Genomic DNA, 24,297 nt, shown 5'->3' with positions numbered 1-24,297 from the left:
AATCCACACTTTTTACCATCACTTACAAGGCCCTTCAAAAACTGGAAGTACCTTCCTTTTTATCTCTTACTCTTCTTTCTCACCTTAGGCCACACTGGTCTTTTTGTTGTTCCTTGAAAACAACAAAGTCTAGAAAAGCTTGTTTCTAGACTTTGGTGCTTGAAATTTAATATTTCTTCTGGCTAAAGACTTCTTTCCTCATTGCTTTTTGCATAACCAAAACTTCTTCCTTATTTGGATCTCTTTACATGGCTCTTCTCTAGAGTTACTGCCCCTCTTACTCATTCTTTTATATCACTAAATTTATGTTTATAACACTCTTCAATTTCTGAAAGCATTGTTTTTATATTTGCTTATCCATTACCTTCCTTTTCCTCCCAGAAGTAAATTCCTTGAAGGCAGGAACTCTGCACTTTTGTTTACTTTAATATGCTGTCATCTAGAGCACAGTATTCCTCCTTATAAACATTCAATAATCAATAATTCAGTATATGAAGGAACCAAGAGGTGTTCCATTCTTGTTCATCCCATGTAATATATTATATTTCCATGAATCTCAGTAGTACATTGGGATTATAATGGTTTATAAAAAGAATGGAATAATGGAGAATTCCATGGACTGTATAGTCCCAAAGAGTCTGACACAACTGAGTGACTTTCACTTTCATTTTTCAGTTTGATGTGTGATAAAAATATTTTTAGCTACATATACACCTTTCAGTCTTCATTTTTAAAAATCAACTTCTTACTATAAATGCCCAGATGGAATACCACTCCAGATTTAACACCCTAAGACCAGTCTATGTCTAATTTGCCTTTAGATTCTTCATAATGACATAGTGTGATGATAATACTGTATATGTGGTAATAGATGCTTTTTATGATAGATTATTTGAATAAGTATATTTTTTATTTTCTATCTTGAGAAATGTAGAATTTTTATACTTTCATTTAAATTATGGAATGATAAAACTAATGTTTCACAATTTGCATAGCTAATTTTATTTACCTTTCATGTTTCCATCACATTTTCAAACATTATAATTTTTCCTCTTTAATGCCACAATTTTGTCTCTGATAGCACTTAACACAGAGTTTAGCATATAGCAAGTGCTAAAAATTTTGTGGAAAAGATTGTCATCAGGAAACATCTTACATATAAATTATATTTTCCCAGAGTTTGTGTACTTAAAAAAAAAAGTCTCTTGTCTGCAGGAGTATAAAATCTATACCTCTTTATGAAGTTGCACAGTCGTGTCTGACTCTTTGCTATCCTATGGACTGTAGTCTACCAGGCTTCTCTGTCCATGGGATTTTCCAGGCAAGAGTATTAGAGTGGGTGGCCATTCCCTTCTCCAGGGGATCTTCCTGACCCAGGGATCGAACCCAGGTCTCCTGAATTGTAGGCAGACGCTTTACCTTCTGAGCCACCAGGGAAGCCCCTCTCTAAATTCAGTATAGCCTATATTGTTATCTTTATAGAACCGTGGCATGTGTTCATACATATGTGTTTAATGTATTAACTTCATATTACCTTAATTCTGGTGAATTACATTAAAGAGAACATGAAAAGAAATCAAGCTTGAAGCCAATATTATAAGTTCATACATCCAAGATTTCAAATGTTTAATTAGCTATCCCAGTGTGATTCCTTCCAGGTATAGTTTTGTTTAATTTCCTGGCAATACACAGCTTTCTTCTTTCCTCTTTTTGGTATTAAGATCTTTTATTGAATTATTTGATTCTTTTTATTTCAGGAAACAAAGAAGAGGTCAAGAGAAAACTTTAAATGTCTCCCTTAACATTTTTGCAGAAAAAAGACAAAACACACATTTAACTTGTCTTTGAAACAGAAAGTCTTCAGGGAAAAGTCTACTCTGATATTTCATGTTAATGCCAATATATTTGGGAGATGGCTTTGATTGTCTTATATTTGCTATATTTGGGTATAGCCAGGTGTATGACCTATGGTTTGGTTCTTCAACTGTATGTCCAGTGAATTCTGTAAAAATAAGTAAATAAATAAGTATTATAAACAAATTAAGTAGAGTTGAGAGACCAGCAGGGGAAGCTCTTATACCATGTGATAACAACAGAGCCCAACAAGACATCTCCTTTTCTTTCCTGGTGAGGACTCAGCCAATGAAAAGCCATGTGTCTTTGTTCACTATAGCCCTCTCAACTTCCTTTTCCTCTCTGTCAAAATGTTAGCCTTGCACTGTACAGGGGCTTGCACATGGCTCCCTATGGTTGCAGACCTAAATTGCAATTCTCTACTGAACCTGAATAAACCTATCTTTGCTAGAGAAATATTTGCCAGTCTATTTATTTCAGACCAACACTTCAGTGGCACTTACAGGGACCACAGAAAACCTCTGATGGCCCCAGGGCTGATGAGCAAATGAATCTGATTTCAGCAATGGACTTCACTGTCATTCACCAACCCTGAAGTTGAAAGATACAACTTGCTCTTGGATCTGAGCCCAAATCCCCTTTGTGTTTGAAGCTCTCCAAACTTTGTTCCAGATCAATTTAAAGATTTTATCTTTCTGGTTAAAAGATTTTGTTCTGTATGGGAGTACTCTTTTACCACTTCAGTTGATTTTGAGATCAGACTGTTTCACTGAAACTGACTGAGAAGGCTTTGGCTCATTCTCTTAAGGACAAGGACTGTTTTCCTGAAACTGGCTAGCCTTCAACCTATTCCTTTAGGAACAAAGGTTGTTTCTCTGAAACTGTGCCAGTTTTCAGACTTTATCCTGTTCCTTTGGAAGGAGTTTTCCTCGAGACTGACTAAGAAAGCCTTCACCCTGGCTCCTCCAGGACCAAGCTATCTCCTTAGGACTGGCTGGTATTAGCTTGCAAGCTGTTTGAACTGAACTGTTTGTGCTATAAGCTTTTTGAGTTGTTTGAAAGTGTTTTGTTTTTTGTTTTGTTTTGTTTTCACTCTAGAGAAATAGCCTCTATTTCTCTAATGAGATTCCTAAGATTTATCTATATATCTTGAGGGAGTGAGCACAACCAACAGGGACTCTCAACCATTTGATGTTTAAAACTTCAGTTCTGGGACTTCCCTGGGAGTCCAGTAGCTAAGACTCTGTGCTCCCAATGCAGGGGGCCAAGGTTCAGTCCCTTGTTGGATAAATATATCCCACATGGTACAACTAGGAGTTTACATGCCATAACAAAGAATTGACATGCGAAAACTAAAAATAAAAGAAAAAATAGATCCCACATCCTGTGGCTGAAGATTCTGAGTGCTATTACTATGACCCGATGCAGTCAAATAAATAAGTAAAAACTTTAGTCCTTCCTCGTGTGCATTTCTAACTTAAATGGGCTGCCCTTACCAAAGCCAATTTAGAATATCCATGGCCATTATGGGAAAATTCTGAAACCTCCAGACTTAATTTCCATAAAAATGAATTGGACTATAATAGCTCAAAAAGTTCTAGGACTGAGAGGAATGCTTACTCTGATTGGTATTTTGAGACTTGCCAGTGTTATCAGGAGTCTAAAATTACCTCTTTGCAAAATAAGATTTTAAGATTAACTGAGATAAATAAAAAATGAAAGAAAGGTAAAATGGCTCCTGAAGCCTCAATCTAATGTCCTTGACTTTTTTGTCTCAGGTTCCACCTCTGATGCCATGGTGTCTCTCTCCTTGGAATCTCAATATCAAACTCTGCTTCAGACATAATCTTTCTTCTTCCACTTTATACCAACTACCTCTAAACCTTGATTTCTCCCAGACTAATTCTTGGACTTCCCTGGTGGCTCATCTGGTAAAGAATCCACCTGTAATGCTGGAGACCAGGATTCGATTCCTAGGTTGGGAAGATCCCCTGGAGAAGGGGATGGCTACCCACTCCAGTATTCCAGCCTGGAGAATTCCTTGGAGTCATAAAGAGTCAGACAGGATTGAGCAACTTTCATTTTCACTTTCATACTAATTCTCTTGCTGGGATTCTCACATGGCTCAGCCAAAAAGAATCCAGCTGCAATGCAGGAGATGCAGGCTCTATCCCTGGGTTGGGAAGATCCCCTGGAGAAGAAAATAGCAACCTACTCCTGTATTCTTGCCTGGGGAATCCCATGGACAGAGAAGCCTGATGGCCTACAGTCCAGCGGGGGCAGGGAAGATCCATAAATAGCCAGACATGACTGAGCATACACACACACACACAAAATTCTCTAGCTAAACTTGCCCTTTCCTCTGAAACTCTCTGTACTCTGTAGTTTTCTCAGAACCTGTCTCTTAAAAATTAATTCGTCTGAGGATCCAGAGTCTAAACTTTTAATTCTTATATTCCCTGGATCAAAGGGGAAGTACAGGACAAGTTGTGTTTGTTTTTGTTTTTTCAGTTAAAGATTTTCCAAAGTAACCAAAGATCCTCAGAGGTTTTTGAGGAATTTAATCTGGTCACTCAAACTTGTCAACCTGGTTTCTTTGACTTTCAACAGCTAAATTCAGTTGCTAGTCAATAAAGGCCAGGCCCAGTAATGGATAAAAAGTGCTAACTGGAAATATCCTGAAAAATCTCTAAAATTACAACTGGGAGACCAGTCTAACTTGTTATATGATCAGGCTCCAGCAATCACTGGGCAATTTCACTGAGCAAATCCTAGGGCTTTCCCAAAGTCTGTTGATTGGAACAAAATTCAGGCTTACACTCAAAATTCTGCTGAACCTCTTCACAACTTTTATAATCCAGTTCAGAATGTTTATAAAGAAAATTCTGGTCTTCCTTCAGATGTTGATTCCATCCAGATACCTTTTAATTCTGTTTATTAATAGGTTGAACCAAGATCTTTCCCTTCTAGTAATAAGGACCAGGATGGAATGGGAATCCACGCCCACTGCAGATTTAGTTAATCTGGCAAACCAACTCTCACATTCTAGATGGGTTACCTTAAAGGAATACTACCAAAATTCTTGATAACTCCAGCAAATGAAGGCTCCTAAACAAAACCTCCTAGTTTCTGCTATTCTAAACATCCAGGACACAGGAGAAGAGACTGTTACAAATTTAAGCATTTTGGTTACCTCTAACCAGTCTTTCCAAAATACTCCCAATTCTCCAAGATAATTCTAAGGATCTATGGGGTAAGGGGATCTTCCCAATCTTCCCTCTTAATCAGCTTGAAAATGCATTTCTCCAGATTGGGGATGAATCTCTCCCATTCAAAGTAATACCAGAGCCACAAACTCTTTGCTCACCTCAATATTATGAAACAATCCTCACCTCTGGTGCAGTGTTAAAACAGTTCAAATAGTGGGTGTCTCTAATGAACCTCAAGATGTTTCTTCCTTTTCCCCTTTGTTTAGGTCTTATGAAAGACATATACCCTTTTCTCCTTAATCTTCCTCTTCCCCTTCCCCATCCATTTATTGGGCAAAGGTTTCTCAGGAGAAGCATCGTGCTGGAATTTCCTTCTCCTGAAAGAAGAAGTTCTAGAAATTGACAGAGTCATTAAAGTAAACCATCAGCTGAATTAAATGATCCTTTGACGTCTTTCATTTGCTCCATTTCTGACAGAGTTTGAGTAGATTCCAGAAACAGTGATTCATTTGTCCTTATTGAACCAGCTACCGCTTTTCTTATCTGCAAAGTCTCCAGAGAATGTTGATAAAATTCCTTCTGCATCTCCAATCAAAACTCAAACTGACTTCTCAAAAATCTCTTCCCAGGATTACTTACTTTGTAAAGAAGCCCTTCAAAACATATGGCCCATAATAGAAGATTACAAGTTTCAATGCCTCATTATCCCTTGTTTTGGTGGCTTAACACTTCCCTGTTACTGGTAAGAGAATCTAAGGGATAATGGTGGAGCTTTGTATTGCTATCCCACATCACCCTGTTTTTCCTAACCCTAATAGATCACTGGATGTAAATTCTTTACTGTAATACCCATGCAGTACATTCTTTGGTATTTCAGCTGATGAATCTAGCCAATACCTCTTTACCTTCACTTGGGAAGAAAAACAATTTGATGGTAATGCCTCAGGGTTTTACTGAGAGTCCTTATTTCTTGCAAATCCTGAAGGCTGATGGGGATGATATAACTTTCCCTAGAGGTTCTACTTTGTTGCAATATATTGGTGATTTGCTTCTTTGTTTTTCTCAAACCTCCTCACAAGAAGACCATAGCCTTAAAGGACATAAGGTCCTTTAAAGGGACATAAGGTTACCAAAGAAAAACTGCAGCTTGCCCAAACCTAAATTCAATATTCAGAGCATCTAGTATTGGAACAAGCACTACACGTTGATCATGATAAATTTCATTGTGCTCTAAGATTCCCCATACTAAGTATCTACTGTGAGATTTTCTTGGGCTAGTTGTTTTTGCCAAAATCGGATCTCAAATTTCCTTCTTATGAACAAAATCACTTTAGTCAATAATAATAACCTCAACCCAATCTTTCTTTCAAAAGCCATAAACTCTGTTCACTAGCCCTCCTAATTCCCTTTTCTTCTGTATAAAAGCATTCTCTTTCCCTTGTTGTGGTTCACCATTATTATGAAAGTGGAATTTATCTTGAATAAATACATTTTTGCTGGAGGAATATCTAGCAGTTGTTTTTTTTTTTTTAATTCCAGGTCAAAAATGTTATCTAATAATTATGCCCACCTGGCTAGTGATAGAAAAGAAGTCTCAACAACTGGCCAATGACTGTGCTTAAATTAAGCCTGAGAGACTGACTTTGAAAAGCTCAGTAGCCAATGGTGCTGTGGAAATCACAAGAGCTTTTTGGAATGATAACTTTGTTTGAGAACTTTTAGTGTGTGAACATCAGCTGTCTCCTTAGGCACAAAGAGAAGAAGTAAAACTGCTAATATCTTCCAGGATGCAATGCTAATATCCTTCAAAAAGTTGAAGGAAGAAAGTGACACCAATTTTTTTTCCCAGATATAAAATGTTCTTGTCTTTTCCATATAAACAACAATAAAAGCTAGAACTGGAGTGCATAGAAAATATAAAAGAGATTAACTAAGCACCTGGATTGGGTTCCCCTTATGGATTAGTTGTGGGTTAAATTCTGTCTTCCCCAAAAACATATAATGAAGTCTTAACAACAAGTACCTGTAAATATAATCTTATTTATAAACAGGGTCTCCATAGATTTAATCAAGTTAAGATGAGGGCATAGGATAGACCTTAATCCCATGTGGCTGATGGAGAAGAGGGAAATTTGGACACAAACACACAAAGAGAATGTCACATGACAACAGAGGCAAGGATTGGAATCATGCTTCTACAAACTGAGGGACACAAGTAATTGATAAAGACAACCAAACGCTAGAAGAGACAAGGACACATCCTCTCCTACAGGCCTTCAGAGAGAGAGGATGGCCATAACAATACCTTGATTTCAGTCTTCTACCTCCAAAATTGTGAGAAAATACGTTTCCAGTTTTTGTTTGTTTGTTTTAGCCATCCAAGGTGTAATACTTTGTTATGGCAGCTCTAGGAAATTAATGCAAGATTATTTTTACTTACAATGCTATGTATATATCCATCTAAAATTACCCTCATAATCCCCATTCCAATTATCTGTGGCAAAAATGAGGTACTTAGCCAGAAACCCAGGTCACTATCTTGGTTTCTTTCTTTCTTTTCAATTAATTGCCCTAACTTTGTGGGCTCAGTAGGTTCAGTTGCGTCTGACTCTTTGCAACCCCATGGACTGTAGCACACCAGGCTGCTCTGTTCATGGGATTTTCCGAGCAAGAATGCTGGAGTGGATTGCCATTGCCATTACCCTCTCCAGGGGATCTTCCCAACCCAAGGATTGGACCCGCATCTCTTATGTCTCCTGCACTGGTAGGCAGGTTCTTTACCACTAGCACCACCTTGGAAACCCTAACCTTGTGTATCCAGGATTCCTTTTTTAATTGAACTATGTTCATTTGTTACATAGATGCATATTTACATTAATAGTTACATACTATAATAAAAATAATATAGCAATGAGTAGACCTTTGGCTTATACATTAAAAACAGCATATGGTCATATTTAAGTCTTTTAAATGATTGTGCTTAATAATTCCTGAATAAAAAAGTATAATCTTACCAATGATTTCTAATAAAAGATCACTGGTCAAACATTACATTCAAGATTATTGTTGGCTGGTTTTTAAAATTTAGATTCTTCCCTGTATTCATGAGAGTGAAAATTTTGTAAAAGATTTTTAAAATTCCATTTTACTTCCCTTAACATTTCATCACCATTTCCTTTTCTCTTTCTTTCTCCTTCTTTGATAATGGTTGTTGTTCTTTGGTCAGTAAGTCAACTCCAACTCTTTTGTGACTCCGTGGACTATAGCTTGCCAGGCTCCTCTGTCCATGCAGTTTTCCAGGCAAGAATACTGGAATGGATTGCCATTTCCTCCTCCAGGAGATCTTCCCAACCCAGGAATCAAACCTGCATTGGCAGACAGATTCTTCACCACTGAGCTACCAGGGAAACACTTTGATAGCAGAGCCTCCCCTATTTCTAAAATTCTAAGTCACAAAGCTTGTTTCACATTTTGTTTAATGATTCTAAAGTTAGCCAGACAAATTTCCTATAATTTAATATATTTGGATGATATTCATTAATTATATAAAGCACAAATATTTATCATACACCTACTACATGTCAGAATGATACGTGCTGGAGATAAAAAGATAAATGAAACATAGCCTCTTTTCTCTAAGAGCTCATAATCCTCAAAAGGAAGTAAATATGAAAATAAATAAATTGCAGTCCATGTGGCATATAGCACTACAGGGCCAAACACTATGCCATCATCAAGAAGAGAATAAATATTTCTGTCTGAGAGGCATTTGAAGGAAACGCTGAGGTGGTAAAATATAAACTGTTTTGGCTGAAGTTTTCTAGGTGTTTACCAGTTTTTCTACAGTTTCTCCATTGAATCTTCCTTCTAGGCTGCCTTTCCTGGGCCTTTGCAACTAACTAGATAAGCCCATGTGACTACATCTCACTAGTAGAAGCAGAAATGAATATATCATTTCCAGGAACTGGCCTTTAAAAAATCTCTCTAAAGATCTTCATTTTTTCAACACATGATTGAATATAGCAGATCCAGTGGAGGACTCTGAAGTCTACATTAGAAAGTCACGTTGTTGAGCTAAAAGAAACTTGAGTCCCTAAATTACTGTGTGAAAGGCAGGTGGCCAAATACTCAGTAAGGCGAAATATACCTTTTGCATTATATTTAATCACTGAATTTGTTGTTGTTCAGTCGCTAAGTCATGTAGGACTCTTTGTAACCCCATGGACTGCAGCACACCAGGCTTCCTTGTCCTTCACTATCCCCTCCTCAAACTCACGTCCATTGAATCAGTAATGCCATCAAACCATTTCACCCTCTTTCACTCCCTTCTCCTCCTGCTCTCAGTCTTTCCCACCATCAGGATCTTTATCAAAGAGCTGGCTCTTTGCATCAGGTGGCCAAACTACTCGGGGGCTATTTATTATTTTAACAACAATTGGGCTTCCATGGTGGCTCAGTGGTAAAGAATACACAAGTAATGCAGGAGATGTGGGTTAAATATTGGGTGAGGAAGATCCCCTGGGGAAGGAAATGACAGCCCACTCCAGTATTTTTGCCTAGGAAAATCCAGGGACAGAGGAGCATGATGGGCTACAGTCCATAGGTTTGCATAAGAGTCAGACATGACTAAGTGATTAAAACAAACAAAAAGCAATTATAACAATTGGTCCAGCCTTACTAATATACTACCTTTCCTATATACAGTTCAAATATTGGAGATTGAGAGCTTTCCAGACAAAGAAGTTCTGAAGGATATTATAGGACTAAGCAACACCAAAAGACTGAGTCAAAAAAGTGAAAGAATAATCAGAAAACAGTGGACATCAGTGAAGAATGATACATTATTCTTCAGGAATGCACTGTGGGCTCTTAGATGAATGTCAGGAAATGAAACAGTAAGTTAGATAGATTTTAGAGGACTTTATGGCACCCGACTCCAGTATTCTTGCCTGGAAAATCCCATGGACAGAGGAGCCTGGTGGGCTGCAGTCCACGGGGTCGCGAAGAGTTGGACACGACTGAGCGACTTCCCTTCCACTTTTCACTTTCGTGCATTGGAGAAGGAAATGGCAACCCACTCCAGTGTTCTTGCCTGGAGAATCCCAGGGACGGGAAGCCTGGTGGGCTGCCATCTGTGGGGTCGCACAGAGTCAGACATGACTGAAGTGACTTAGCAGCAGCAGCATATACCATAAAAGAGATGAAAATGAGCAAAAAAAGAAAAGTTTTCTAAACAGAAAAAATGTAAATGACATGAATAAATTTAGTTTTCTTCCACCTTCCCTTTCTCCCTCTTTTTCCTTTTTCTTCTTTGAAAGGAGATGATTCTTGACAGTTAATCATCTTAAAGTGAGAAACACTGTGTGTGGGTAACTGAAAAGAAAGTTGAATACCACCAATAATTTAGAAAAGGCAGAGGAATCAGAGATCAAATTCCCAACATCCACTGGATCATAAAAAAAAAGCAAAGGAATTCCATAAAAAACATCTGTCTCTGCTTCACTGACTATGCTAAAGCTTTTGACTGTGTGGATCACAACAAACTGGAAAATTCTTTAAGAGAGGGATAACAGATCATCTTATCTATCTCCTGAGAAACCTGTATGCAGGTCAAGAAGCAACAGTTGCAATTGGGCATGGAACAATAGACTGGTTCAAAATTGGGAAAGAAGTACACCAAGGCTGTATATTGTCACCTTGCTTATTTAACTTATATGCACAGTACATCATTTGAAGTGCTGGACTGGGTGAAGCTAAAGGTGGAATCAAGATTGCCAGGAGAAATATCAATAACTTCAGATATGTAGATGACACCACCCTTATGGCAGAAAGCAAAGAAGAACTAAAGAGCCTCTTAAAGGTGAAAGAAGAGAGTGAAAATGCCGGCCTAAAATTCAACATTCAAAAACCTAAGATCATGGCATCCAGTCCCATACTTCATGGCTAATAAGTGGGGAAACAATGGAAACAGTAACAAATTTTATTTTCTTGGGCTCCAAAATCACTGCAGATGGTGATTGCAGCCATGAAATTAAAAGATGCTTGCTCCTTGGAAGAAAAGCTATGACAAACCTAGACAACATATTAAAAAGCAGAGACATTACTTTGTCTACAAAGGTCTGTATAGTTAAAGCTATGGTTTTTCCAGTAGCCAAGTACAGATGTGAGAGTCGGACCATGAAGAAGGCTGAATGCTGAAGAAATGAAGCTTTCGAAATGTGGTGCTGGAGAAAATTCTTAGAGTCCCCTGGACTGCAATCAGATCAAATCATTCAATCCTAAAGGAAATCAATCCTGAATATTTGTTGGAAGGACTGATGCTGAAGCTGAAGCTCCAATACTCTGTCCACCTGATGTGAAGAGCCGATTCATTGGAAAAGTCCCTGATACTGGGAAAGACTGAGAGCAAGAGGATTAGGGAGTTACAGAGGATGAGATGGGTGGATGGCATCATCAACTCAATGGACATGAGTTTGAACAAATTCCGGAAAATAGTGAAGGACAGGGAAGCCTGGAGTGCTGCAGTCCATGAGGGGTCATAAAGAGTCAGACATGACTGAGTGAACTGAGTGACTGAACACCAAGGATTGACTGATTTGATTTCCTCCTGGTCCAACCCTCATATCCATATATGACTACTGGAAAAACCATAGCTTTGAGTATACGGATATTTGTTGGCAAAGTGGTGTGTCTGCTTTTTTAATATGCTGTCTAGTTTTGTCATGACTTTTCTTCCAAGGAGCAAGCATCATTTAATTTCCTGGCTGCAGTCACTGTCTGCAGCAATTTTGAAGCCCAAGAAAATAAAGTCTGTCATTGTTTCCATTGCTTCCCCATCTATTTGCCATGAAGTAATCTGACCAGACTCCACGATCTTAGTTTTCTGAATGTAGAGTTTTAAGCCAGCTTTTTCATTCCCTTCTTTCATCATCAAGAGGCTTCCTTCATTCTTCCTTTATTGAGAGGCTCTTTAGTTCCTCTTCGCTTTCTGCCATTGGAGTGGTGTCATCTACATATCTGAGGTTATTGATATTTCTCCTAGCAGTCTTGTTTTCAGCTTGTAATTCATCTAGCCTGGCATTTTGCATGATGTGTACTCTGAATATAAGTTAAATAAGCAGGGTGACAATATACAATCTTGACATACTCCTTTCCCAATTTTAAACCAGTCCATTGTTCCATGCCCAGTCCTAACTGTTGCTTCTTGACCTGCATACATGTTTCTCAGGCGGCAGGTTAGGTGTTTTGGTATTCTCATCTCTTTAAGATTTTTTTTTTTTTTACTCTAAAGAAATGTCCCCAGGTGGAGACAGCCACATCCTATAGTATTAGATAGAAATTGATTATAAAGCTCAACTATATAATATTAGGTAGGGGGCTATGGATGTTGCAAAGTCAGTCAACCCAGAGACTGAGTCCGATTTAAAAACCAAGCGTGTTTTTAAGTTCAGCATGGGCAGTTGATCAATCAATCATGCCTGTCAATCATACATAATGTTTCAATAAAAACTCTGGTCACTAAAGCTTGGGAAGCCTCCAGCATTGGCAACACTGTGTGTATTATCATACACTGATGCTGGTAGGGTAACCCAACCTGAGGACAATAGAAGTCTTTCAGTTGGAATGTTCTTAGATTCCACCCTGTTTATCTCTTCCTCTGGCTGGCTTTCTGTATCCTCTTCAGTAAAAATTATAACCATGAATATAATAGGTTTCAGGAAGTCCTGTGAACCTTTTTTATTGAATTATTAAACCTAAGGTTTGTTTTGAGAAACCCTCAGACTTGCACTTGGTGTCAGAAATTTGAATCACTTTGTATGACTCTTCCCTCTAACCTTGACATTGAACCCTAAATGTTTGAGTAGGAGTTAGACGTATTGGATAAAAGTGGCAGAATGGAGAACTGTGCCCTTAACCTCATAGTTCAACTAGCTCCAGATAGTCTGGGTTAGGAACTGGAAATAAACTTGGTCTTCTGAGTCATCTTCAGTGATATTAGTGAAACACTTCCTCCATTTTGTTCTAAATAATACTGACTTCTTTGTATTATCTCTTACTACTGCCTTGGGAAATGGAGTAAGGCAACCTAAGTACCTCAAGAGACAAACAGGGCCTGTAACTCACCCTACTGTCTCTTCCTGCTTTTCCTTCAGAGACAACTTCTTACAGGGAACAAGCATGCTGGTTTGCTGTTCTCCACTTAAATTGTATTAGGCTGGCCACAATGAAGAGGGTGACTTAGATTCTGAATGTAGTAATGTGTCTACTTCTGAGATTCAGTACTAAAATTCATTGTTCCCACACATCTAAGCCAGTTTCTCCTACCTACATTATTAATAAAATTATGCATTTATTTCCATTTTCTGAGCCTATCCATTCTTCAATTCATCCAGAATGTGGACAGGGTAAATGGAGTTAATTACTACTCCTCCTTCATCCTGTTCAAAATCTCAGTAATTAGAAGAAGATAACTGGGGAACAGTTTTCTTAATGAGAAAGAGTATATAATAGATTAATGAAATTGTCATGATGTAGACAGCATATTTCCACTAGCCACTAACCCAGACATTTTTTGCACCTATTTACTATCATCTATTAAGACAACTACAGCAAAGATGTTCAAGAAAGAATAATTTAGGAAAGCATTTTAAAAATTAGAATTCATATGATTTAAGAGCTATCAGGTTTGAGGAAAAAAAAGAGGTGTGGAAGTTTATAGCATGAGAGTTTGGGATATGGTAAAATAATAAATTTTAATGTGACTCTAGGGAGACAATGATGATTCACGTATAAACATATGCATTTTGAGGTTTTATATAGGACATGTAAATGAGAAGTCTGCAGGTAGCCTGGACACCTGGATAACAAAGCTACTAACAAAGGTTAAAATAACTAAATTTTTTCTCTTAATCTTTGGAAAACTATACCTTCACGTTCCTATCTCATTTACACAGAACTTCATTTTGATATCATTCTTCAGTCAGAAAAGCATATAGAGTTTAATCACATTTAGAAACTAGGTAAGTTTTTAAGTAATTTCTTTCTGTCCAAGGCATGGTATATTAGCTCTATTAAAGCCTCATATCAGAGGAGCAGAATTATCAAGGTTTTGGAATAGTAAGTTCCAGTGCTTGTCTCCTCCAAGAAACATCAATTTGAATAATTGCTGATACTCAAAACTACCTTTATAAGAGCTAAGGATTCCTAGTGAAAGATTATAGCAACTGAGTGAAACACAGATGCATGGAAGAGTATATGAAAGACAATTTCACATTATCCATATTAGAGCAGTCGCTCAGTCGTGTCCGACTCTTTGCGACCCCATGAATCGCAGCACGCCAGGCCTCCCTGTCCATCACCAACTCCCAGAGCTCACTTAGACTCATGTCCATTGAGTCAGTGATGCCATCCAGCCATCTCATCCTCTGTCATCCCCTTCTCCTCCTGCCCCCAATCCCTCCCAGCATCAGAGTCTTTTCCAATGAGTCAACTCTTCGCACGAGGTGGCCAAAGTACTGGAGTTTCAGCTTTAGCATCATTCCTTCCAAAGAAATCCCAGGGCTGATCTCCTTCAGAATGGACTGGTTGGCTCTCCTTGCAGTCCAAGGGACTCTCAAGAGTCTTCTCCAACACCACAGTTCAAAAGCATCAGTTCTTTGGGGCTTAGCCTTCTTCAGAGTCCAACTCTCACATCCATACATGACCACAGGAAAAACCATAGCCTTGACTAGATGAACCTTTGTTGGCAAAGTAATGTCTCTGCTTTTGAATATGCTATCTAGGTTGGTCATAACTTTCCTTCCAAGGAGTAAGCGTCTTTTAATTTCATGGCTGCAGTCACCATCTGCAGTAACTTTGGAGCCCCCAAAAATAAAGTCTGACACTGTTTCCACTGTTTCCCCATCTATTTCCCATGAAGTGATGGGACCAGATGCCATGATCTTTGTTTTCTGAATGTTGAGCTTTAAGCCAACTTTTTCACTCTCAATTTTCACTTTCATCAAGAGGCTTTTGAGTTCCTCTTCACTTTCTGTGATAAGGGTGGTGTCATCTGCATATCTGAGGTGACTGATATTTCTCCCGGCAATCTTGATTCCAGTTTGTCTTTCTTCCAGTCCAGCATTTCTCATGATGTACTCTGCATATAAGTTAAATAAACAGGGTGACAATATTCAGCCTTGACGAACTCCTTTTCCTATTTGGAACCAGTCTGTTGTTCCATGTCCAGTTCTAACTGTTGCTTCCTGACCTGCATACAAATTTCTCAAGAGGCAGATCAGATGGTCTGGTATCCATATTAACCCTTCCCCAAATCTGGGCAAGCCAGCTCCAGGAAAGATACCGTTTCCATTGGGAAGGAGAATGAAGCGAGTACCAGACTTCACCACAGACTCTAGCACTATACCTGCCTCAATGGGTCCCAGCATCAGTTTAGCACCTATGCACTCAGGACTCAGCATGTCCCCAGGGACCAAGGCATTAGATCCACTTAAATGCCAAATGCCAGGCCAGTTTCCACAGACTTAACTCAAGGCCCTTCCCACAACCAGGTTGGGCCCTGTAGACCAAGGCTCCAGGCCCATTCCTGTGGACCCAGTCTCCAGACTTGACACAACGGATGCAGTCATAACTTCCCACAGTGGTCCTTGGTGCAAGCTAGGTACCCACAGACCCAGGATCCAGGTTCACTCACATGAACTTACTTCCCGAGACTGTCACTGTGAATTCAATTTACAAGCTTGTCCTTTGTAACTAAGTACCATATCTGTCCATGAGGACTCAGGCTTCAGGCCTATTCCCATGAATTCAGACACCAAACCTGCCCGCCTGCTGACATAGGCACCAGATGAATCTGCCCACAGACTCAACCAAATGGCCTTCCAGAATCTGGTCAAAATGATTGGTGAAGGGCTTTAGCTGCTAAAACAAGTTTGTAAACACTTAAAGAGATGCCTTCTTGTTTAAATGTGTAGACAACAATTCAAAGCCATAGGAATTACAAGTAATCAAGGAAATATAATACCATTGTCGGGTTGGTTTATTTCTCTTCCTCGATTCTTGTCTTGTCACAACAAAAATTTGGAGTGATGGACTAAAAACTGTGGAACAGCAGATAAGTTATAGCTCAAGCATGCAGATCTTTTATTAGTCAGATGCTCCCAAAGGAATCCTCCTTAATCCTTCCTATTGCTCCCTGTTTGCCCCTTTTGTACTTTCATGCTCTTACTTTTGGTTATGCCCAGCGTAAGGTAAGGTTTGTGCTCACCACCAATCAATGAAAGGCATTGCAAATGGGCATACACTCAAGGCCAACTGACAATTTCAAGTTATGTGACAGTAGGCTGTGCTGTTTATATCTTCACATAATTCAGTCTATTATAATTAGATGTAGGACAGTCAATATTCATGAGCCCCTAATGGGCTCCTGACTGCCTCACTGGCTAAGGTTACTTGGAGGAGCCCCCATGGTTACTTTGTATCCACTGTGTGCCTAGTGTGCATGTGCCTGAGTTGAAAATCTCTGTGGTTATTTTGTAACATCTGTGAGCTCTACCGGGTATGTCTGGGATGGACTTTAGAGATGAGCTTGCATCCCTTTCAGCCAGATCTCCCCTCATTGCTTATGTCTAACTTCCTATCTAACATTACCATACAAAACAAAATATGCATTATAGTAGCCCAAGAGAAAGGAGCAGAAACCATTCTAAATAAATAATTACAGAAAACTCCCTAACCTAGAGAAGGAGCAAAATATCCAGATCTGAGAACCCTGAAGAATTTCAAATAGGCTAAATATAAATAAATCTTAAATGAGACACATTTAAATAAATTCTCAAAAGTCAAAAACCAACAGAGAACTTTGAAAGCAGAAAAGGAAAAGCAATTCTTCATATATAAAGGTATCCCCATAAATACATAGTGGATTTGTCAGCAGAAACCTCATGGAGGACAGATTAGGATGATATATTCACTGTTCTTAGAGAAAATTCCTGACAGTCAAGAATACTGCACCAGGCAAAGCTGTTATTTAGAAACAAAATATATTTTAAAATATTTCCCAGAAACACAACTGTCAGAGTTCATCACCATTATATCTACCTTAGACCAAATACTAAAAGGAGTTCTTTAAGTTGGAATGATAGGATTCTAACAATATGAAAACATTATGCTAAGTGAAATAAACCAGGCACAGAAAGCCAAATACTGCATTATCCTACTGAAATGTGGAGTTTAAAAACTCTTGAGTTCATGGAAATAGAGTAGAATAATAGTTACCAGTGGTGCAATTGTGTGGGGAGTGGGGAGATGTTAGTTAATGAATATATGCATTTTTGTAGAGAAGATAAGATTGGAAATCTAACGTAGAGCATGATGAAAATCTTTAATAATAATATTATTATATAGAATTCTGGAAATATACTATGATAGTAGACTTCAGGTGCTCTCATCACACACATACATCATGTAAGAAAACAACGCGTTAATTCGCTTGACTACATAATCTTTTCACTATCTATATTGAATGATCATGTTGTACATGTGAAACATACAATTTCTATTTAAAAGTAAATAAATATATACAAACTCATTTTATATGTTAAATATTTTTGAACTCATATAACTTTGGCAAAAGTTCAGAAAAAGTGAAAAGTATGGCCAGAAACTACTTTTTTTTATATCCAAGTGTCCAGGAGAAAGGTTCAACAAGGCACCAAGGAAAGAGTCATGTGAATAAATGATTTTAAAAATGGATGATTTGAAAGACATCAATGAAGGACTGTATAGCCACAATAAAATCAATTTTCTGATTTTAAAAGTAGATAGTAAAACTCACTTGGGGCTAAATGTGACCTGAGACATGTTTTCACTTCTTGATCATTAATAAACTTTTTTAAAGTGTTAAAAAACTAACTCAGAAATTTTAAACTCTTCAGTAAAAGCTCTAGTAAATCATTATTTACTTCAAAGTGCTTCAAACTGTGTCTTACTTTTTCATCTGGAAATAAAATCAGGGCAGGCATCTAATTTTAGTATAGTGTTCACCCTGATCTCTGGCCCTGTGCACAGCTAAGGAAGAGTAAGAAATTTCAGGTGTTCCGGAATCAGGTAGCCTGTTTGAGTTGAGAATTTATAACTTGATGGGTTATTTGTTTTTTGTTTGTTTGTTTTCCCTTGCAATCTGGAATGTATTTGTAGGTTGTTATTGTTCAGTAACTCAGTTGTGTCTGACTCTTTGCAACCCCATGAACTGCGGCACACCAGGTTTTCCTGTCCTTCAATGTCTCCGGGAGTTTGTTCAAGGTCATGTCCATGAGTTGATGATTTACAAGAGGTTATGAAAAAACATAATGAGAAAAAAAAGGAAAAAGACCAGTCACCACGGGTGCCAAGATACTCCATCCCTGTGAGAACTCCTCACTCTCATCTTTGTTAACCATATACTCTGTGCTCATTTATTGTATTTTATATTTTATGTTATTTGTTTGGCTGTATTGGGTCTTAGTTGTGGTATACAGGATCTTCATTGTGTCATGTGGGATCTTTCACTGTGGCACATGGACTGGTTGCAGCATATGGGCTCACTAATTGTGTCCCACTGGCTCCAAGGTGTGTGGGCTCAGTAGTTGTGGTACACAGGCTTAGTTGCTCAGAGGCATATGAAATCTTAGTTCACTCACCAGGGATTGAACCTGTGTCCTCTTCATTGCAAGGTGAAATCTTAACCAGTGGACCCCCAGAGAAGTTCCTGTGTGTTCTTCTTCATAATCCTTCTCCAGGGTGACTAAGTCCTTTTGGGACTCAGAGAACTGAACTCCCCTTTCTCTATGTCCTTGGCTACTTATTAGGGTACTAATGCTCATTTGGCATATAGAACATATTAGGAAAGGAAATATGCAAGACAATGCTTAAGGGGAATGGGATATGCAAAAATAAAAATGAATGCAATTTATCTGTTCTTGTTTAGAACCAAAGACCTTTGGTTTCAATATCTATATCTTCAGGGAAAAAAAAAATGCATTTTTTATTGTGGTGGAATCTTTCTGGTGGCTCACATAGTAAAGAATCTGCTTGCAGTGTACGAGACCCGAGTTCAGTCTCTTGGTTGGGAAGATCTCCTGGAGAAGGGAATGGCAACCCACTCCAGTATTCTTGCCTTGGACTCCAAGGAGATCCAACCAGTCCACCCTAAAGGAGATCAGTCCTGGGTGTTCTTTGGAAGGACTGATGTTGAAGCTGAAACTCCAATATTTTGGCCACCTGATGCGAAGAGCTGACTCATTTAAAAAGATCCTAATGCTGGGAAAGATTGAGGGCAGGAGGAGATGGGGATGGCAGAGGATGAGATAGTTGGATGGCATCACTGACTCAATGGACTTGAGTTTGGGTAAACTCTGGGAGTTGGTGTTGGACAGGGAGGCCTGGTGTGCTGTGGTTCATGGGGTCACAAAGAGTCGGACATGACTGAGTGACTGAACTGAACTGAACTGATATATATGCAATATGTGTCATATAATTGCTCATGCAATTGTGAGTGAGTGAGTGAAGTCACTCAGTCGTGTCTGACTCTTTGCGACCCCATGGACTGTAGCCTACCAGGCTTCTACATCCATGGGATTTTCCAAGTAAGAGTACTGGATTCGGTTGCCATTTCCTTCTCCAGGAGATCTTCCCAACCCAGGGATTGAACCTGGGTCTCCCATATTGTAGGCAGACACTTTATCGTCTGAGCCACCAGGGAAGTCCATGCAATTGTGGGCACTGGCAAGTCCAAAAGTCTGGAGTTTGGGGGAAGAGCTGATGTTTCAGCTTGAGTCCAGTGCAGTCTGGAAGTAGAATTTAAACTTCTTTGGGGGAACTTTGTTAAGATCTTCACCCATTGGATTAAATCACTCATGCAAAAGAAGGTAATTTGCTTTACTCAAAGTCTACCAATTTAAATACCAATCTCATCTAAAAAATACCTGTTCAGCAACATTTAGGTGTTGTGGCCTACCAAGTTGATGTATAAAATTAGCCATTATATCTAATTAGTAGAATAAGAGTATAATCCCAAACAGTGTTCATGAAACTTTAGAAAACTCTAGTTGAGGAGTGAAGAATTAGTGACAAGGAAAACTATTTAGCTCAACAGAAAATCTGGGGAGTCTATTATTTTTACCTTGTCTTTCTGTGTGAATGCTACCAAAATATCCACTGACAATAGATGAAGGTTCACCAAGTCAAAATGATTTTGTTTTCATCATGGGATAGCTTGATAGAATAAGAAGATATACACATATTTGGGGTCAGTTCTTATTTCTATTTTGGTTTCCCTGGTGGCTCAGCGGGTAAAGCATCTGCCTGCAATGTGGGAGACCCTAGTTCGATCCCTGAGTCTGGAAGATCCCCTGGAGATGGCAACCCACTCCAGTACTCTTCCCTGGAAAATCCCATGGACAGAGGATCCTTGTAGGTTACAGTCCACAGGGTCGCAAAGAGTTGGACATGAATGAGTGACTTCACTTTCTTATTTCTATTTTAGTTTCTCATGTCTGCATGACCATGGACAAGACAGTAAATTTCATGCTCACTTTTTTTTTTAGAAAATGTAAATTAGTGTAATAAAAACTACTTTATTAAAAACTTTTAAAATTTAAATGAAAAAAAAAAAAAATGCAATGTACCCCATTCAGTGTGTGTCATATACATAAGCATCCAATAAATGTTAATTATCTTCCCCTTGAAGCATGCACAATTGCCAAAATTATTTCCAAACTCAAGTGAAACAATTTCTAATTGGTGGAATTTTTAATTTAGTGACTGGATGCCGGGGTCCAGCCCCGGTGGATCCAGGGAATTCGAAGAGGGGACGGCTTCGGCAAGGATCAGGAAACAATTGCTTAATTAAATGTTAATTAAGGATATAAAGAGTGGTTAAATAAGGATAGCTCAGTAAGGTAATTCAGTGGAGAAAAGAGGCTGAATAATTCAGCCAGAAGGTGAGAGAAAGAACGACATAGAAAGACCAAGTTTCGGTGAACAAGGCCCACACTTTATTTTCCAAAGTAGTTTTTATACCTTAAGTTATGCATAGAGGATAATGGGGGAAGGGGTAGAGTCAAGCAGTAAGCCAGGCTTTCTTCCTGCAAACTTATCATATGCAAAAGTTTAGGTGATTTGCATCATCTTCTGGCCTGGAGGCATGTTAACATTTTAAGACCCTTTCTTCAGAAAACTTATTTTTCTCTAAAGGTGGTTGGTCAGGCACCACCCTCCAAAAGCATTAGATAAAGTTGCATTCCTACAGGGCAAAGGTGTGGTGGGCTATAATAAGAAAAAGAATTAACTCAAGGGTCCAAGGTTACAAACATTAAAGCTACTACTTACACCAATTATATTAATCAATACACTACCAGGGACATAGCAGGTAAGGGATATGGAGACTTAGAAGCAAACATTGGCCCAAGAAGTGAAAAACCCTTCACCAATACAATTTCTAATCAATCTTTTAACTGCTCAAAAGAATCTGTATTTAGACAGTTTAGAACATCTCATGCCTCTCACAATTGGGAGGCTCTGAGCAATCACATGTGGCCGGAAAAACCTATTCAGGCAGGCTAGAGGACTTTCAAAGGAGTTTGTAGGTTGAAACACTATCACACCCAGGAACTTTATTAACTGGAGCTGTAAGTTAACTCTTTTTTCAGAGAGAGGTAGTGGGGGACAGGCCCCCATAAAGTCAGAGGTGTAGGTGAGAGCACAAAGCAGAAAGTAGGCAGACTCTGGTTTTGGGGGTAGATGCTCGAGAATTTCCAGGGGGACTCCTGAGGCTCGATCCCGCCTTTGCATATGCCGAGCCTCCTTCCTCATGACCTTTGCCACGGGCGGAGCTCCTGATCCTGGCAACTGGAGGAGATACTTTAAAGAAAGAAGGATCTGCTTTTTCAACCCTTTCCCTCTAATTGTCTATGTATCTATTTTCCTATTATTATCTACCTAAAAAAGAAATAAAACTACATTCATACAGTACTGATTCCATCTATGAAGCACTGTTCAGGGAAGGCATATATAATACACATCATTTTATCTGGCAATTCAACAAATATTTATTGAGCATACTAGGCACATTATATGTCCTATTCAGTGGCCTATTCAGTGGCCTTTTATAGCAATTTTATTTTCACTTTACAAAAATATTATATATTTTATCCATATCAGACAGGCTACTGGGGCTGCTGCTGCTAAGTCTCTCCAGTCATGTCCAACTCTGTGCGACCCCGTAGATGGCAGCCCATCTGGCTTCTCCGTCCCTCGGATTCTCCAGTCAAGAACACTGGAGTGGGTGTCAGACAGGCAGGAGATAGTAAAGCTGGTTAGAACTCATAACTATTTACTCTCATTGACCTCATTTCTTACTATGTAACTTCCAGGCACTAAAGCAATCTATATAAATCCAATCCTATAGAAATGACTCCAGAACCAAGGCCGTCAGAAATGTTTTTGGTCCAGTCAGTTTTTACTCAAACTATTTCTGATTTTCTCTTTTATTGATTTGCTTGCTTCACGTCAAGTGGTAACATGATACTACTTATTTGTCAGGGTACCAGTATCAGTTAAAATCATGTTCTGAACACAAATTGAACTCATTTTAAACAGCAGCACTGCTGTGATAAGAGTAAAGATAATTATTGTTACCCGATGCACTAGCCATGAAGATTAATTAAATAAATCTCCCAATTGCCCAGCCTATTAATATTGAAAAACTTATATGTGAACAGATGGACCAGATTTGGCAGGGTTTTTTCCACAATCTTTAAAAAAATATATCCTGACAGAATTTGTGCAACCCTGCCATATTCCATTCCAGCCAGGCTGGTTTTAGCTAATCAAGCTTTCCAAAAACTTAAAAGTGTTACTAAGAACTTGAAGCAAACAGAATACTTTTTATAGTGCAAACAGCATACCAAGCAGTGGTCACATGAACTGTATATGTGCTTCAGACTGACTAGCCATGCTTCAAACACAGGTAGGAACATGGTTCAAGAGTGATTGCCCTCAGTTCTGAGGTTTAAGCCAAACACTAATAAGAATAATTCGACGGAATGCAATTCCCCTTGTATTATGCATCATGAATGGAGATATGCATAGTCCTGTCATTGATACTTGAAATTTATTGCTCTTGGTAAGTACATATGTCTATTCAATAGGAAGGCACAAAAAGTAATGCAGGCAACAAAGAGAGAAGCTTTGAATTCAATATGGGGGCTATCTTAAATGTCCTCTCAGAGAAACCTAAGAATAAATATTTTTTATGAAGTCAAGTACAATATGACTTGCATTTATTTGGCAATGCAATTTAAATATATCATCTTATTTAATCCTAGGGACAACACTGAAATGATGATATTTTGTATCCTTATTTTTAAGATTAGAATACTGAAGTTTAGAAAGATTAATTAATACACCATTTGTAGAGCCAAGATTTGAGTTCATTTGTCTAGCTCAAAGTCCAAATGCTTATCCACTAAATCATACTATCTGTGTGTTGGTCATTCAGTTGTGTCTGACTCTTTGCGACCCCATGGACTGTAGCCTACCAGGCTCCTCTCTCCATGGAATTCCCAAGGCAAACATACTGGAGTGGGTACTCATTCCCTTCTCCAGGGGATATTCCTGACCCAGGGATCAAACCAGGGCCTCCTACATTGTAGGCAGATTCTTTACTGTCTGAACCACCACAGAAGTTCCTTGCCCTTTTCACTTTTTCTTTTTTTTTTTTAATTTAAATTTATTTATTTTAATTAGAGGCTAATTACTTTACAATATTGTATTGGTTTTGCCATACATCAACATGAATCCACCACGGGTGTACACGTGTTCCCAATCCTGAATCCCCCTCCCACCTCCTTTTCACTTTTTCAAGTCATACTATCTCTCTGTAAAAAGGCTTTGGAAAAATAAGGATAGAAAATGGATTAGAGCTAATGTTTATAGTGTCTGATATTGTCTGTTAGGATCTACGGTAGTTATTTTTATGGATATACTATTGTTTAATACACAGCAATACTAAGTGGGTAATGCTATCATTCTGCAATCAAGAAAATTAACTTTCAAACAGGCTGGTTATGTATCTTGGAGAATGTAGGTGATAGGAGATGAGGCCAGGATCCAAAACCAGGTTGGTTATCCTCTTAATATTGCAGTGTCATTATGGTGCAAATAGTCATCCAAAACTGAGACCATAACTGAGATA

The sequence above is a fragment of the Bos indicus genome, chromosome 3 (genome assembly GCF_029378745.1).
Source record: "Bos indicus isolate NIAB-ARS_2022 breed Sahiwal x Tharparkar chromosome 3, NIAB-ARS_B.indTharparkar_mat_pri_1.0, whole genome shotgun sequence".
NCBI lineage: Eukaryota > Metazoa > Chordata > Mammalia > Artiodactyla > Bovidae > Bos > Bos indicus.
The sequence above is the reverse complement of the archived record's forward strand: the minus strand, read 5'-3'. Positions refer to the sequence as shown.